This window comes from Ovis canadensis, chromosome 13 (assembly GCF_042477335.2).
Source record: "Ovis canadensis isolate MfBH-ARS-UI-01 breed Bighorn chromosome 13, ARS-UI_OviCan_v2, whole genome shotgun sequence".
NCBI classification, from domain to species: Eukaryota; Metazoa; Chordata; class Mammalia; order Artiodactyla; family Bovidae; genus Ovis; species Ovis canadensis.
Window position 1 is genome coordinate 18,558,018 of NC_091257.1, and position 18,203 is coordinate 18,576,220.

Consider the following 18,203-nt stretch of genomic DNA (forward strand, 5'->3'; position numbering starts at 1 on the left):
AAAATCAGAGATTACACCATTCCATTTAGGGGTCTTGCCTAAATAACTGCACTAAGGAGAAACCCTCTAAGTAATGAATTTTGTCACAGGAGATCACTAGAAATACCCTATGGCCTTCCCTTCTCTCTTCAGATACAGCATGAAAAGTCAGATTACATTGAAGATCCAATCTAGGTGTGTTTGGTACGACGCTCATTCCTAGTCTCAAACCTCTTCTTGGGCCTGAGCCCAGGTATTGGTGTGACCAGGAAAATGCCAGAGGCCATATGGACACCCCAGGCCACCTCCCGGATGAGGCTGGATGGCACACCTAGGAACCAGCTCGCTCCAAGACATAGAACAGATGGCATCCCTGATACGAATATGCAGAATGTAGATGGCGAAGGTTGTTAAACAAGTATGTATTTTTAGGTGGACTCATGAAAATCAAGGATTTTATAACTGAAGTGAAAGCCAAGCAAAGGAAACCACAAGATACTGTTGAAAGCTGCGCATTACTCTGTATTAGTTGGCACTGCCTCCCACGGCATGCTCCAACCTCCATTAAAAACCACTGAAAAATAACCAGGAAGAAATTAAGTAACAATCACAAGAAAGGACATTGGTTTCAGAATTCCATACTGTGAGACCCTCAGAGGACACTGATGGCCACGCTGCTATTCAGAAACACAAGAAGTGGGCTGAATTTTCCCTTGGCTTCACCACTTCGTTTCATGCTCCTTTCCTGATAGTCCCACCCTGACTACCCCGCCTCATCTCAGACTACTTATGCTACATTCTGGCTGCACCAGGAACAAGGCCTAAGGAGCGCAATAACAATGCAAGTCGCTGAATCAGTGGAATTGAATAAGAGGATGGACTTCTAAAAATCTCCAGTACAAACAGGCCCCATATCAGGAAGCTTTGGGCACTTTGCTCATTAATAATGTTTCCTTGCTGTGCAGTTATTTCCACCTTGCAGAACACTTTCATACTTATGATCTCATTTAATTTTGACATTTGTAACAATCCTATGAAATAAGTAGAGAATGATTACTCTCATTTCATAGATGAGGAAACGGCACTTGGAGCATGCCACTCAGAGATGTACAGAGAAATGGTACCACTGGAACTTGAACTGAAGACTCTTTGATTCCATGTCTAGGATTGCAGTTGCCAATGAGTCAACAGCCAAAAGGGCTTTCACTGGAGGAGAATTCCAACTGCTGCTAGAACAGCCTAATCCATGTATTAACTGATTTTAATGAGTTAGAATATCAGGGGGTGGAATACAATGATATTCCCATCTCCTGGAAACATTCCATATACAGAAACTAGATTCTACTTTATGCATTATTGATCCTTCCTGCTTTGCCTCTCACTGAATGCAGGACCTTTGGCACTTCCTCCCTCTAGAGACAGAATTCCTTCCGCTTTATTGATGAGTGGTTCAGCAATGTGAGTCGCTTCACCCAATGAAACAGGAGCAAATGTGATGTGATGAAGACTGAAAATGAACTTGCTTAGTTGAGTTTGACCTCTGGTGCTCTTACTATCTACCCACTGAACCAAGACCATCTGAACACACCCTAGATTATCCAACCTCCATCCAACCAGTGATGCATAGTATAGAAAAAAAAAAAAAAAGATTTGAAATGATTGAGTTTGGGGCTGATTTGTCATATAGCAATAGCTGAGTGAGACACTACCTTTCTTTCATCTTCCTACCTTCAATTCAATGCAAATGGGTTTACCATTTGTTATCATTACTCTGTTTCTCTCCAGTCAGTGAATCACCATCTCTTCTTAAGTCCTAGATTAGCAGAAGGTTCAGTATCAGGATCTGTATCATCATAGGATTATTTATGAGAAGCAATTATTGAGTTGGCCAAAAAAGTCCTATAACATCTTACAGAAAAACCCAAAAGAACATTTTGATCAACCCAATGTTAAGGACCCAAATAAAAATAAAGTAAGTGAAGTTATGCTCACAAAGGAGAACCCCATAGGTACCAGATAAATATTCAATGAGTGATAAAAAAACTTTGGTCATTTGAAGGCTATTTTATATGATAGAGAAAACACATTGTCTTTAGACAATATTTTCTATGTGCTTTTTACTTGGTGCTTGGTGTGCTAGGAAGCCAGATTGCCTATCCACTAGTGGCTTATTGACTAAAACAGATAATACAGAGGAGGGTGTGTTAGTCATTCAGTCATGTCTAACTGTTTGCAACCCTGTGGACTGTAGCTTGTCAGGCTCCTGTCCACAGAATTCTCCAGGGAAGAATACTGGTGTGGGTTGCCATTCACTTCTCCAGGGGATCCTCCCAATCCAGGGATCGAACCTAGGTCTTCTGCATCTGGGGCAGATTCTTTACCATCTGAGCCACCAGGAAAGCCTAATACAGAGGAGGCAACACATGGAAAACATAGAATAAGTGTTTCATAAATTGATAACAAGAGAGTAAATTTAAATATTTTACTTGGTTTGAATCAGTCATTTTGGCTTTGTTGGATGCATCATCAAAGCCTCAGAAAACCCAATTCTTCTGACTCCCTAGAAACCTGCATCAGGCTTCCAACTATAGAAAACTGCATGCTTTTCTTGGTATTCAGGAGTTTAAAATCCCCTGCTTCTCTAATCAACTGCTCCAAGCTAAGCTGGGGTAAGGGGCAGAGGAGGGGTAGGGTATATCAATAGCAGCAGACTACAAGAAGGATGTAATTATTCATGAGGTATCTGGGGACAGTTTCCTGGAAATGATGGAAAGACCATGTCTAACACCTGGTCAGCACTTAAGAACATTTGCTAAATTGAAGATGTGAGGAGGACAGGAACTAGACCCTGCCCCACCCATCCTTCCAGCTTTCCATTCTCAGTTTCATGCCAGTTTGATCAGATAGTATCCACTGTCTGGTCCCTCCAGCTCTCACCGGTCCAGCCCCATGATTTATCTGTTACACACCTCCACACTTCTATAATTCTATACTGATTGCTTCCCCACCCCCATCCGGGCACAGTGACCTTGATGCTTGAAGATTTTTCATTTTTGCTCTCAACTCCTTTCTTAATGTGCTCTAGTGCTCTGTATTTTGTACATAGCCACCACCCGGACTGCAACTGCAGAAAGATGGACTTTTATCCTCAGTTTTATTTTTAATGTTCTTTCTAACAGCATCATGCTGGGCACTGAAGTACCCAGGGTTATACCACCTATAAAGCACTTTATTCTACAGTAACTCATCTGACCTTCACTGCAGAGCTCTCAGGTAGATAGTACAACCCTACCTGTTCAAATGAGGACTTGAAGACACAAAGAGGGTCACAGAGCTGGGATGCAGAGCAAACAAGATGCAAGCCCAGTTTTCCTGTCTCCAGCTCTGGGACTTCTTGGCATCATGCTATTTTAAAAAGTACTAGCACTGCTGATATTCTTGGATATCCTTGATAATATTCCAATTTAAAAGAAAAAAAATAAAACAATTGCTAAGAAAAGAACTAGATGGTATGACACACACACAAAAAAATGGCCACAAGAAGACTGAACCACTTAGAATGCCCATCTTTGCCCAAATGACCATTAGTGGTATTCTAATGATTTGATACAGATCTTAGGATTCTGGTTTCAGTCTACAGGACTCTCTCTTTCAAAAATAACTCCAGACAAAATGGGTAGGATGAGAGTCAGTAAAGGCCCTATATTCTTTAAAGCTCAGCTTCCAACCAAGCCTTCAAAGGTAGCTAAATAAGAAATGTCAGGAAAGACCAAAAATTGGCACAGCATCACGAATCACTCAACATCTACTGGAACCTCCTACTTAAAGTAATAGCTACATTCCAGAGTAACGGGGCACTTGGGGTTTTTTAAGGATCCTAAAAATTCCATCTTGAGAAGATATCCAGCTTATTCAGTAGCCATTGTCCAATCTGATTTCATTTGAGATCATTTCCAAATAACCAGCCTGAGTCTGAGATACCAGAAAAGTTCTAGGTCAGGAAAGTGACTAGGGCTCATCTTCTAGCTGTTTCTCTAACTGTGAAGTTGAGCAAATTCCTCGGTGGATCCTGACCTCATTCCTTCCACAAATATTTATTTGAGCCCCTACAGTATGCCAAGCACCGGAAGTAGAACAGCCCAACAGACAAAGATCTTGTCCCCGGGGGACTCACTTTTTAGGGGAGATGCTTGATAAGCAGATAAGGAAACACACAATGTGCTCAGTCTTTCAGTTGACAGCATGTGGGACCCTGCTGGGAGTGCGCCTGCTGTGTTCAAGGACCAGGGAGGAGCCCGGTGTGGCCTGAGCAGAAGGAGCAAGGGGAAAGAGGGGAACGGAAGGAGGCAAATGTAACAGGGGCCTGATCTCAGAGGGCCTTTAGGCTTGGTAATGACTTGGGATGGGAAGTCACAGGAGGGGTCTGTGACAGTACAATCTGACTTGGGTGGCAGGAGCATGACTTCGGCCACTATATGGAGGAAAAATAGCTTTCTGCTCCCTGGAAGCAAACTGCTACGGATAAGAGGCACAGAGGTTTCCACTGGCCCTCTGTGAGCTGAGATCCCAAACCATAGGCTTTACTGAACAAGTCACTGCCCATCTTGGTGGAAGCACCTCCAAACTGGGGCAGCTCTTTCATCCCAGACGCCCGGGGCAGTGCCAGTCCTCTGCCTTTAGCCTATGGAGGAAGGACAGATTCCAGCTAGCAGGAGCTCCTGGGGGACCTGGTGACCTCCCTGCCACCCGTGGAGCTCAAGGTGGCTTTTTGGAGTTGCCCCTTTGGGTAGTTACTAACAGAAATGACCTCATTTCCAACCTGCCTCCAGGCTTTCTTTCCAAAAGTCATCTGGAAAGGCCAGTGGGGTTAAGGCGTTTGCCTTTGGCCCAGCAGAGGGATTATTCTGTGGAGACACAAGGCTTCAGGATTTTATTTCCCTTTCTAGGTCACCTGCTTGCTGCGAATTCACTCAAATACGCAGTTAGATATTTTTAGGGATATACATTTTAAGTGCATTTCTACTCTCCTGCAAAAATTCCCGCTTGGCTTGGAGCAGGGTCCCTCTCTTTGAGGCTTAGAGAACCACCAGGCCTCTGGCATCCCATCGTTCCTTCTGGAACCAGCCCTCTGCACCACCGCGTCGCAGCCACTCCAAGAACCCTGAGTCATTTCACGGGTTCTGTTTCCCCGCTTTCCCCGGCAACGTCCCGGATGCCAAGGAGCGCTGCAACCCCGCGATCGCCCCGCTCCAGCCGCGCGAGCACCCGCCCTCTAGGCCTCCCTTCTGCCGCCGCGACCCTGGGCTGGTGCCAGGGGCGGGCGGGCGCGGGGAGAGGGCGGAGGCGCGGCGCGGGCGGCGCCGAGTTGAGCGCCGGGATTCGCCCGCGCGCGGGCGGGGAGGCGGACTCCTGACTCACCGCGGTCCCCGCGGGGCTGCAGCCCGGCCTCCTCCGCCCGCTGCCGTCTGCGGCGGCGGGAGGCGCGGGCCCGGCCTTCCCGGGGTCGGGCGTCCTCCCGGGGGCTTCGCGAGCACCCCGCGCTCACTTCCGCGGCGCCCTCGGGGCGCGGCACCGTCATTGTTTGTTTATTTCCGCGTCCGCCCCGGTAGGCTCCGCCGGGGCAGAGATTTCGCCCACCCTCTGATGAATTCGGGGCCCTAGCGCTTGGCACCGCGCCTGGCACGTCATCACGACTTGGGGGATCAGTAAACAGCAGTGGAAGGAAGGGGAAAGGAGGGGGAGGAGAGAGACAGGGCGGGAGAGAAGGGAGCAAAAGGAAGGGCTTTGAGCTTCCATGCCTGCAGAAGCCCAGACGTCTCCCTCTGTGACGCTGGGGTTAAAGCCAGAGACGCCACAGGGGTTGCGGGGGCTGGGCTTGGCCGCCCCTCACACACCCGGGGCTTCGTCCTCGTCCTCGAAGTTTATGTTCCTAGACTGACAGGGAGGTGATCAGGAGGGAAGGAAAGGACAAGGAGAAAAGGGGGCGTCTCCTGCTCTTAAAAATGAGGGCGCCATAAACACTCCGTTGCCCCCAAAGCAAAGCAGGCTGGTGGCCCCTCCCTTACTATCATAATCACAAAGTTTGCAGAGCTGGAGGATTCTCAGACACATCTAGGACCCCTTATTACAGATAAGGAGAATGAGATTCAGGGAGGCACTCATGTACTCAAGTCGAGGAAGACACGACAGGAACTATGGTGCTGGGGCTAGGATGTCCCTTACCCTACCTACTGAGCCCACCGCCTTTCTCTGAGCTTTCTCCTCTCTTGTTTTCCCCAAAATGAAAGTTCTGGAAGAAGCCTCGCAGTGTGTTTTGCTCAGGGCCTGGACTCTGAAGATGTGGAGTTTTGGATGCAGAGACCCAGGCAACCAACAGTCTCTGACCACCTCTGCCCCCAGCTCAGCAGGCAGAGCGGCTGCCAGAGCTTGCCTGACAACAAGCTTTCTGGGGCAGCTCTGTGCTCCGGGAGGTGTGTCTTTTGCAGTTCCAAAAACAGATTCTGCCATCTCATCCCCACATTTGCAGTCTCCAGTTGGCTTCTTCTGATTGGCCAGAACTTTTCCTCACTAGAAAGATGAGGAGAATTTGCCTCCTCCAACCAGCTGGGAGAAACATTCTGCAGCAAGAAAGGTGGGAATGACGTCCCACCCCCTCTGATGGGGACCAGGGAGACAGGTGCCTACTCCACAGGCTGAGTTATGCCAGCGACTCTCAAGGGTCCCTGCACCTGACCCCGGAGGTAGGAGGCCTCTGACAGGGTAGCTGACCTTTCATTCTGCAATTGGGGAGTGTCAGAGTGGATTCTTTGGCTTTCTGGACCAAAACGTTTCTCAAAATTTAATGTTAAATTTAATGTCATCAGGGCTGGCAGCTTGTGTACACAGCAGGTGGTTGCCAGTATACTTCAGATTGGGGGCAATTAGCCTTTCCTACCTGCCTACCCCAGTCCACTCCCATGTCCCCTGTACCACCTGGATTCCTAGCTCTCCAGGGTAGGGAGATGACCTCTTTAGCCTAACCTGCAGGCTTTGAGGCATTCCCCAGGGTCAGGCTTAATTAGCAATTAATATTAATATTCCTAATGTGGCAGTTCTGGCCTTGGCTATGCTTTAGAATCACCTGGAGAATTTAAACTAATACTGAGGCTCAGGCCACACCTCTGACCGAATAAAGGAATATATCTGGAGGTATTTTCTAAAAGTCCTCCCACCACCCCCCACCAGGTGACTATAATGTACAGTGAGATTGAAAACCACTGTTTGGATGGTCGCTGCTGGTTCTGTCTGCTCTCATCTGTCCCCCTTCTAGTAACAGCACCTGACATGCCGCAGAAAATCCCACTCTTTATTGATCCATCGATTGAGTGATGCTCACCCCACCCTCACTTCTAACTTTCTCTGAGGGGCCAGCCGATGACCAGTTTGGCCAGTTAGCATTTGCCCTTCCCTGGAGAAAGTAATCAATTCAGACACACTATGTGAGCTGAGGGGTCCAGTGAAAATCAGCTTCTAGACTTTTGCTGAAACTTCTGGGAAAGGAAAGGTCTTTTTATGCTGCAGTTATTCAGCAGAAAACACGGGAGTCCCGGGCTTCCGGCAGCCATTTTTATCATCACGTGGAATAAGCCTGCCTGTAAATTAAGGCAACACAGTGGAAAAGCGAGATTAAGGATGGAGTGAAAAAGATGGAAATCTAATTAAAACCATGCCTGAAGCCAGATACCCTTCGGAAACAGAAACAGATTTCCCCTCAGCCAATTTGAGCTGAAATATCTGTGACGTGCCAGCATCAGAATTAATCTGTTACATAACTAGGTATCACCTTGAAATGGAGAGGACAGAGTTCTGAGCTAAAAGATCACCACACAAGTGAGGTTAGATATTCGTGGGCAACAGTCCCAAGCATCTAAAGACAGCCAGACTATGCTGCCCACCTTCAAGGATGGTGAGTGTCAGAGGACAGGGTGTAGAAACTAAAGACAGATACGCCGACTGAATTGTTTTCTTCAGTGACCATTGAGAGCCTCTGGTAGTTTGGCCTTAGCTACATAAGAAAAAGCTGGAAGCAGGGACTTCCCTGGTGGTCCAGTGGTTAAGAATCCACCTTGCAATGCAAGGGACAAGGGTTCGATCCCTGGTAGGGGAACTAAGATCCCACATGCTACAGGCAACAACAACTAGAGAGCTACCATGCTGCAACTAAGACCTCCTGCAGCCAAACAAGTAAATTTAAAAAAGCCGGAGGCAGAAATAAAGAGGTTTCAGGTATAAGGTATAATTTCCTTTCCCCTCTTTAAATAGCCAATAGGACAATGATGCAGGATCAAGATAATGCATTGGATGCTTTCTTGGTCAGGGGAAGTTTCCTAGAAAACATGCCCTCTGTCTGAAGGAATAAGGAAGGGAAGGGTAATTGACTCATTAAATTTTCAATTTGAAAATTATATTGCTTAGCTATTGCTGCATAACAAACCACCCCTAAACTTTATGACTAAAAAAAATAATTATTTATTTGGCTCCGCAATTTGAGTTAAGGTTGACTGGATTCATCTCCTAGCCTGGGCTTCTGTACATGGTGGAAACAGGCTTCCAAGAGCGAGAAGAAAATCTCACACAAGGAATCCTAAAATCGAGGCTTATAACTTGCACATTTTCATTCAATCACTATTTGTCAAAGCAAGTCACAGCTCCACTTTTTAAGGGGAAGATTTGCAAAGTCACATACAGTGAGCCAGTGAGAACTTAACATAGAGTTGATTTGACCCAACCTTTCTTATCGGACAAGTGAGAAACGTAAGCCGATGAGCTTCTCCAAGTCCTCTTCTTACACAGGAGTGTTCAGGTCTCCACCCTTGATGCTTTGTCTACTACACTTCTCTTTTCTTAGTTGTTTCTCTTAGAATATAGGTTACTTGGCTCCTGGTAAATTTTCCATAAAGTGACTAAGGATGACATTGTTTAAATTTGCTGCTTTACAATGAAAGAAATTGACACTCTTATATTGTCAAGGTCAGCCACCAAATATATTGTGATTCTTTCTCTGGGTTGGCTCTGAGACACAACAGAAAAAAATAGATTCTATTTGCACAAAGCATAGTGTTCACCATCTAAATGGAGTGTGTGAACCTGAACCAAGACTGTTCAATTCTTCCTCCAGAAATACTTTTCCTCCCCAGTTCCTGTTTTGAGTCTCTTAACATAATGCAGATTATATCACAAGAAATGCCAGGATAGATGAATCACAAGCTGGAATCAAGATTTCCAGGAGAAATATTGTCAACCTCAAATATGCAAATGATATCACTCTGATGGCAGAATGTGAAGAGGAACTAAAGAGCCCCTTGATGAAGGTGAAAGAGGAGAGTGAATCTCAGTTCAGTCACTCAGTTGTGTCCAACTCTTTGCAACCTCATAGACAGCACCACGCCAAGCTTCCTGTCCATCACCAACCACTGGAGCTTACTTAAACTCATGTTCATCAAGTCAGTGATGCCATCCAACCATCTCATCCTCTGTTGTCCTCTTCTCCTCCTGCCTTCAATCTTTCCCAGAATCAGGGTCTTTTCAAATGAGTCAGCTCTTTGCATCAGGTGGCCAAAGTATTGGAGTTTCAGCTTCAGCATCAGTCCTTCCAATGAATATTCAGGACTGATTTCCTTTAGGATGGATTGGTTGGATTCCTTGCAGTCCGAGGGACTCTCAAGAGTCTTCTCCAAAACCACAGTTCAAAAGCATCAATATTGCAGCATTCAACTTTCTGTATAGTCTAACTCTCATATCCATACATGACTACTGGAAAAAAACATAGCTTTGACTAGACAGACCTTTGTCAGGAAAGTAATGTCTCTGCTTTTTAATATGCTGCCTAGGGTGGTCATAGCTTTTCTTCCAAGGAGCAAGCATCTTTTAGTTTCATGGCTGCAATCACCATCTACAGTCATTTTGGAGCCCACAAAAATAAAGTCTCTCACTGTTTCCATTGTTTTCCCATCTGTTTGCCATGAAGTGATAGGACTGGATGCCATGATCTTAGTTTTCTGAATGTTGAGTTTAAGCCAGCTTTTTACCTTCCTCTTTCAATTTCATTAAGAGGCTCTTAAGTTCTTCACTTTCTGCCTTAAGGGTGGTGTCATCTGGGTATCTGAGGTTATTGATATTTCTCCCAGTAATCTTGATTGCAGCTTGTGCTTCATCCAGCCCAGCATTTTGTATGATGTACACTACATATAAGTAAGATGGTAGGTGTTGCAAGAGAGCATCAGAGAGCAGATACACTGAAACCATACTCACAGAAAACTAGTCAATCCAATCACACTAGGACCGCGATCTTGTCTAACTCAATGAAACTAAGCCATGCCTGTGGGGCAACCCAGGGCGTGCGGGTCATGGTGGACAGGTCTGACAGAATGTGGTCCACTGGAGAAGGGAATGGCAAATCACTTCAGTATTCTTGCCTTGAGAACCCCATGAACAGTATGAAAAGGCAAAATGATAGGATACTGAAAGAGGAACTCCCCAGGTCAGTAGGTGCCCAAGATGCTACTGAAGATCAGTGGAGAAATAACTCCAGAAAGAATGAAGGGATGGAGCCAAAGCAAAAACAGTACCCAGCTGTGGATGTGACTGGTGATAGAAGCAAGGTCCGATGCTGTAAAGAGCAATATTGCATAGGAACCTGGAATGGCAGGTCCATGAATCAAGGCCAATTGGAAGTGGTCAAACAAGAGATGGCAAGAGTGAACATCAACATTCTAGGAATCAGGGAACTAAAATGGACTGGAATGGGTGAATTTAACTCAGATGACCATTATATCTACTACTGTGGGCAGGTATCCCTCAGAAGAAATGGAGTAGCCATCGTGGTCAACAAAAGAGTCTGAAATGCACTACTTGGATGCAATCTCAAAAATGACAGAATGATCTCTGTTCATCTCCAAAGCAAACCATTCAATATCACGGTAATCCAGGTCTGTGCACCAACGAGTAACACTGAAGAAGCTGAAGTTGAACGGTTCTATGAAGACCTACAAGACCTTTTAAAACTAACACCTAAAAAAGATGTCCTTTTCATTATAGGGAACTGGAATGCAAAAGTAGGAAGTCAAGAAACACCTGGAGTAACAGGCAAATTTGGTCTTGGAATGCAGAATGAAGCAGGGCAAAGAATAATAGGGTTTTGCCAAGAAAACGCACTGGTCATAGCAAACACCCTCTTCCAACAACACAAGAGAAGACTCTACACATGGACATCACCAGGTGGTCAACACCAAAATCAGATTGATTATATTCTTTGCAGCCAAAGATGGAGAAGCTCTATACAGTCAACAAAAACAAGACCAGGAGCTGACTGTGGCTCAGATCATGAACTCCTTATTACCAAATTCAGACTTAAATTGAAGAAAGTAGGGAAAACCGCTACCATTCAGGTATGACCTAAATCAAATCCCTTATGATTATACAGTGGAAGTGAGAAATAGATTTAAGGGCCTACATCTGATAGATAGAGTGCCTGATGAACTATGGAATGAGGTTCGTGACATTGTCCAGGAGACAGGGATCAAGACCATCCCCACGGAAAAGAAATGCAAAAAAGCAAAATGGCTGTCTGAGGAGGCCTTACAAAAAACTGTGAAAAGAAGAGAAGCAAAAAGCAAAGGAGAAAAGGAAAGATATAAGCATCTGAATGCAGAGTTCCAAAGAATAGCAAGGAGAGATAAGAAAGCCTTCTTCAGTGATCAATGCAAAGAAATAGAGGAAAACACAGAATGGGAAAGACTAGAGATCTCTTCAAGAAAATTAGAGATACCAAGGAAACATTTCATGCAAAGATGGGCTCGATAAAGGACTGAAATGGTATGGACCTAACAGAAGCAGAAGATATTAAGAAGAGGTGGCAAGAATATATAGAAGAACTGTACAAAAAAGATCTTCACAACCTGGATAATCACGATGGTGTTATCACTCACCTAGAGCCAGACATCCTGGAATGTGAAGTCAAGTGGGCCTTAGAAAGCATCACTATGAACAAAGCTAGTGGAGGTGATGGAATTCCAGTTGAGCTTTTCAAACCCTGAAAGATGATGCTGTGAAAGTGCTGCACTCAATATGCCAGCAAATTTGGAAAACTCAGCAGTGGTCACAGGACTGGAAAAGGTCAGTTTTCATTCCAATCCCAAAGAAAGGCAATGCCAAAGAATGCTCAAACTACCACACAATTGCACTCATCTCACACACTAGTAAAGTAATGCTCAAAATTCTCCAAGCCAGGCTTCAGCAATATGTGAACCGTGAACTCCCTGATGTTCAAGCTGGTTTTAGAAAAAGCAGAGGAACCAGAGATCAAATGGCCAACATCTGCTGGATAATGGAAAAAGCAAGAGAGTTCCAGAAAAACATCTATTTCTGCTTTATTGACTATGCCAAAGCCTTTGACTGTGTGGATCACAATAAACCGTGGAAAATTCTGAGAGAGATGGGAATACCAGACCACCTGACTTGTCTCTTGAGAAATCTGTATGCAGGTCAGGAAGCAACAGTTAGAACTGGACATGGAACAACAGACTGGTTCCAAATAGGAAAAGGAATACATCAAGGCTGTGTATTGTCACCCTGCTTATTTAACTTCTATGCAGAGTACATCATGAGAAACGCTGCAGTGGAAGAAACACAAGCTGGAATCAAGATTGCCGGGAGAAATATCAATAACCTCAGATATGCAGATGACACCACCCTTATGGCAGAAAGTGAAGAGGAACTAAAAAGCCCCTTGATGAAAGTGAAAGAGGAGAGTGAAAAGTTGGCTTAAGCTCAACATTCAGAAAACTAAGATCATGGCATCCGGTCCCATCACTTCATGGGAAATAGATGGGGAAACAGTGGAAACAGTGTCAGAGTTTATTTTTGGGGGCTCCAAAATCACCACAGATGGTGACTGCAGCCATGAAATTAAAAGACACTTACTCCTTGGAAGGAAAGTTATGACCAACCTAGATAGCATATTCAAAAGCAGAGACATTACTTTGCCGTCTAAGGTCCGTCTAGTCAAGGCTATGGTTTTTCCTGTGGTCATGTATGGATGTGAGAGTTAGACTGTGAAGAAGGCTGAGTGCCGAAGAATTGATGCTTTTGAATTTTGGTGTTGGAGAAGACTCTTGAGAGTCCCTTGGACTGCAAGGAGATCCAACCAGTCCATTCTGAAGGAGATCAACCCTGGGATTTCTTTGGAATGATGCTAAAGCTGAAACTCCAGTACTTTGGCCACCTCATGCGAAGAGTTGACTCATTGGAAAAGACTCTGACGCTGGAAGGGATTGGGGGCAGGAGGAGAAGGGGACGACAGAGGATGAGATGGCTGGATGGCATCACTGACTCGATGAAAATGAATCTGAGTGAACTTCGGGAGATGGTGATAGACAGGGAAGTCTGGCGTGCTGCGATTCATGGGGTCACAAAGAGTCAGACACGACTGAGCAACTGAACTGAACTGAACTGAACAGTACATATAAGTCAAATAAGCAGAGTGACAATATACAGCCTTGAGGTAATATTTTCCCTATTTGGAATCCATCTGTTGTTCTGTGTCCAGTTCTAACTGTTGCTTATTGGCCTGCATATAAGTTTCTCAAGAGGCACGTCAGGTGGTCTGGTATTCCCATCTCTTTCAGAATTTCCCACAGTTTGTTGTGATCCACACTGTCATAGGCTTTGGCATAGTCAATAAAGCAGAAGTAGATATTTTTCTGGAATTCTCTTGCTTTTTCAATGATCCAACAGATGTTGGCAATTTGATCTCTGGTTCCTCTGCCTTTTCTAAAGCCAGCTTTAACATCTGGAAGTTCACAGTTCATGTACTGTTGAAGCCTGGCTTGGAGAATTTTGAGCATTACTTTGCTAGCATGTGGTGGCTCTTCCCTGGTGGCTCAGATGGTAGAGTCTCCCTGCCGTGCAGGAGACCCAGGTTCCATCCCTGGGTTTGGAAGATCCACTGGAGAAGGAAATGGCAACCCACTCCAGTATTCTTGCCTGGAGAATCCCATGGATGAGAAGCCTGGTAGGTTACATCCATAGGGTTGCAAAGAGTGACTTCACTTCTTGTTAGTGTGTGAGGTAAGTGCAATTGTGGGATAGTATGAACATCCTTTGGCATTGCTTTTCTTTGAGATTGGAATGAAAACTGACATTTTCCAGTCCTGTGGCCACTGCTGAGTTTTCCAAATTTGCTGGCATATTGAGTGCAGCACTTTCACAGCATCATCTTTTAGGATTTGAAACAGCTCAACTGGAATTCCATCACCTCCACTAGCTTTGTTCATAGTTATGATTCCTAAGGCCCACTTGGCTTTGCATTCCAGGATGTCTAGCTATAGGTGAGTGATTATACCCTCGTGGTTATTTGTGTCATTAAAATCTTTTTTGTATAGTTCTTCTGTGTATTCTTGCCACCTCTTCTTAATATCTTCTGTTCTGTTAGGTCCATACCATTTCATTCCTTTATTTTGCCCAAGAGATCTTTAGTCTTTCCCATTCTATTGTTTTCCTCTATTTCTTTGCACTGGTCACTGAGGAAGGCTTTCTTATCTCTCCTTGCTATTCTTTGGAACTCTGCATTCAGATGCTTATAGCTTTCCTTTTCTCCTTTGCCTTTATCTTCTTTTCTTTTCTCAGCTATTTGTAAGGCCTCCTCAGACAACATTTTGCTTTTTTGCATGTGAAAAGGAGAATGAAAATGCTGGCTTAAAACTCAACATTCAAAAAACTAAGATCATGGCATCTGGTCCCATCACTTCATGGCAACTAGATGGGGGAAAAGTGGAAACAATGACAAATTTTCTTTTCTTGGGCTCCAAAATCACTGTGGACAGTGACTGCAGCCATGAAAATAAAAGACACTTGCTCCTTGAAAGGAAACCTATGACCAAACCCTGACAGTGTATTTTAAAAAATGGAGATATCACTTTGCCAACAAAGGTTGGTATAGTCAAAGCTATGGCTTTTCCAATAGTCATGTGAGAGTTGGATCATAAAGAAGGCTGAGCACTGAAGAACTGATGCTTTTAAACTGTGGTGCTGGAGAAGACTCTTGAGAGTCCCTTGGACAGCAAGGAGATCAAACCAGTCAATTCTAAAGGAAATCAAAACCTTGAATATTCATTGGAAGGGCTGATGCTGGAACTGAAGTTCCAATACTTTGGCCACCTGATGCAAAGAGCTGACTCATTGGAAAAATCCCTGATCCTGGGAAGTATTGAGGGTGGGATGAGAAGGGTGCCAACTAAGGATAAGATGGTTGGAAGCATCAACTCAATGGAAATGAGTTTAAGCAAACTCAGGGAGATAGTGAGACAGGGAAGACTGGCAAGCTGTGGTCCATAGAGTTGGAAAGAGTCAGACACAAGTTAGCAACTGAACAACAACAGCAACAACAATGCTGGTCTGTATTTCAACATCAGTTTGCATTTGTGATGCGAATGATTAATTACAGTTGACCCTTGAACAATGCCAGAGTGAAGAATGCCCCCCAGTGCAATAGAAAATCCAATTATAATTTTACAGTCGGCCTTCCATATCCTTGATTCTGCATCTGCAAATTCAACCAACAGTAGACCTTGTAGTGTTGTGGTATTTACTGGAAAGAAATCTTGTGTATAAGAGGACCAGAGCAGTTCAAATCCATGTTGTTCAAGGTTCAACTATGTATCTCCTTCAGCATGCTTAAAATAATTATACATCAGCTGAAGTCTTGTTTATTCTATTTCTCTAGCCTATCTTTTTCCCTCTCAAACTGACTGATTCATAAATATAGTGTATATCACTTAGTCCAGATTTTCCTATTTTTGCCACATACATACGGGAGATATACAGAGTTGCTTTTTTATATGGATAAATGTTGTCAGGCTGAATATAACATTTTTCCATTTCTTTTTCCATTCAACATGCTTTGAAATCTGATTCATATGGCTCTAGTCTGATTTATATGGCTCTAGTTCATTCATATCAATTGTTACCTAGTATTCCACCACATGACTATATAATCTTCCATTTTTATAGCTCTGTATATTATCTTTAAATTTTCTCTAGTACATACAGCTCTTCAATCTATACAGGGCTTTGTATCTTTCTTTTAGTATTTGCCTGATACACCAAATACCTTTTCCATCTCTTGTTTCCTACCCTTCTGAGTTTTGTTACCTAAATGCTTCTCTGGAAAGTAGCAAATAGATAATTTTTAAACCAGATGAATTGTCTCTACTTTTTATGTAATCTATTTGTCTTATTATAATGAATTATCTCTGCTATCTTATTTTGTGCATTCCATTTGGGAGACTGTTCTTTGCTTCTTTTTCTTCCTGTCCCTGAATTTAGTTGGATCCCTTTCCTTTGGCTTCCTTTATTGGTCCCATTTTATTTCTACTATTTTAGTGGTTATTCTTAAGTGTTTAGCATCTACACTTAAGAAATCCAAGTTAATTTTCCTCTTTCTCGTTCTTAAAAAAGCACAAGATAATCTTCACTTTGTTTCCTTCTTCCAAACAGTACAATAGTTTAGAATGCACTAACTCTGACCTTCTCTCACTCATGTTATTATTTTATAATACGCTTGTTCTGTATTTGAGATGGAAGAGAGCTCTCCTGGGTCAGGTCAACATTCCATTGAAAGTCCCATTAATATAATTTCTAAGGATTGAATATTTGAAATTTCTGGGTATGCACCAAAAGGTTGATAGCAATCAGATTTGAGTGATGTGTGACAAATGACTTTTTAATTATATATTTCAGTTTGTTTTTCTATATTTTTGTTTTTCTACATTTTCTGTTCTTTTTCCATAATGAAAAAGTAGAAACAAAGAAAGAGAAAAGAAAGAACAAAAGTAAAATAACGTTTTTTACTACTTTATTCTCATTTTGCACTGTAGATTTTACTTTAACTATTGGCAAGATATAATTTCAAACTTGCCAGTTAAGAATAGTTCAGTCTCTATCATGTGTCAGTTATTGACTGGCAAAACAATGCCACATGAAAAATGATCTCAAAACCTCAGTGGCACACGACACTGAGCATGTATTTCTCATACACCTATGTCTGCTGGTCTTAGTCTGGGCTTGTTCATGTATATGGTATGGCAGACAGAATCAATTCAGTTCAGTCGCTCAGTCATGTCCGACTCTTTGGGACCCCATGAATCACAGCACGCCAGGCCTCCCTGTCCATCACAAACTCCCGGAGTTCACTCAGACTCACGTCCATCGAGTCAGTGATGCCATCCAGCCGTCTCATCCTCTGTCGTCCCCTTCTCCTCCTGCCGCCAATCCCTGCCAGCATCAGAGTCTTTTCCAATGAGTCAACTCTTCGCATGAGGTGGCCAAAGTACTGGAGTTTCAGCTTTAGCATCATTCCTTCCAAAGAAATCACAGGGTTGATCTCCTCCAGAATGGACTGGTTGGATCTCCTTGCAGTCCAAGGGGCCCTCAAGAGTCTTCTTCAGCACCACAGTTCAAATGCATCAATTCTTTGGCGCTCAGCCTTCTTCACAGTCCAACTCTCACATCCATACATGACCACAGGAAAAACTATAGCCTTGACTAGACAGACCTTAGTCGGCAAAGTAATGTCTCTGCTTTTGAATATGCTATCTAGGTTGGTCATAACTTTTCTTCCAAGGAGTAAGCGTCTTTTAATTTCATGGCTGCAGTCACCATTTGCAGTGATTTTGGAGCCCAAAAAAATAAAGTCTGACACTGTTTCTACTGTTTCCCCATCTATTTCCCATGAAGTGATGAGACTGGATGCCATGATCTTCGTTTTCTGAATGTTGAGCTTAAGCCAACTTTTCACTCTCCTCTTTCACTTTCATCAACAGGCTTTTTAGCTCCTCCTCACTTTCTGCCATAAGGGTAGTATCATCTGCATATCTGAGGTTATTGATATTTCTCCCAGCAATCTTGATTCCAGCTTGTGTTTCTTCCAGTCCAGCGTTTCTCATGATGTACTCTGCATAGAAGTTAAACAAGCAGGGTGACAATATACAGCCTTGACGTACTCCTTTTCCTATTTGGAACCAGTCTGTTGTTCCATGTCCAGTTCTAACTGCTGCTTCCTGACCTGCATACAGATCTCTCAAGAGGCAGGTTAGGTGGTCTGGTATTCCCATCTCTTTCAGAATTTTCCACAGTTTATTGTGATCCACACAGTGAAACGCTTTGGCATAGTCAATAAAGCAGAAATA

General features: G+C 43.8%; 1 protein-coding gene across 12 annotated transcripts in view; it reads right to left on the reverse strand.

The window, feature by feature from the left end:
• LOC138416911 (uncharacterized) overlaps positions 1-18,203 on the reverse strand; it is a 161,206-nt gene that overhangs the window by 89,707 nt on the left and 53,296 nt on the right. For 6 of the 12 annotated variants that reach the window (XR_011247884.1, XR_011247882.1, XR_011247880.1 and 3 more), the window contains exon 1: positions 5,398-5,662. The exons of 2 other annotated variants lie outside the window; for them this stretch is intronic. The gene's annotated coding sequence lies outside the window, so the exon portion shown is untranslated. Of the gene's footprint in view, positions 1-5,397; positions 5,789-18,203 lie in introns of those variants that run through there. 4 more of the 12 variants (XR_011247889.1, XR_011247888.1, XR_011247887.1 and 1 more) reach the window with 2 other exon arrangements.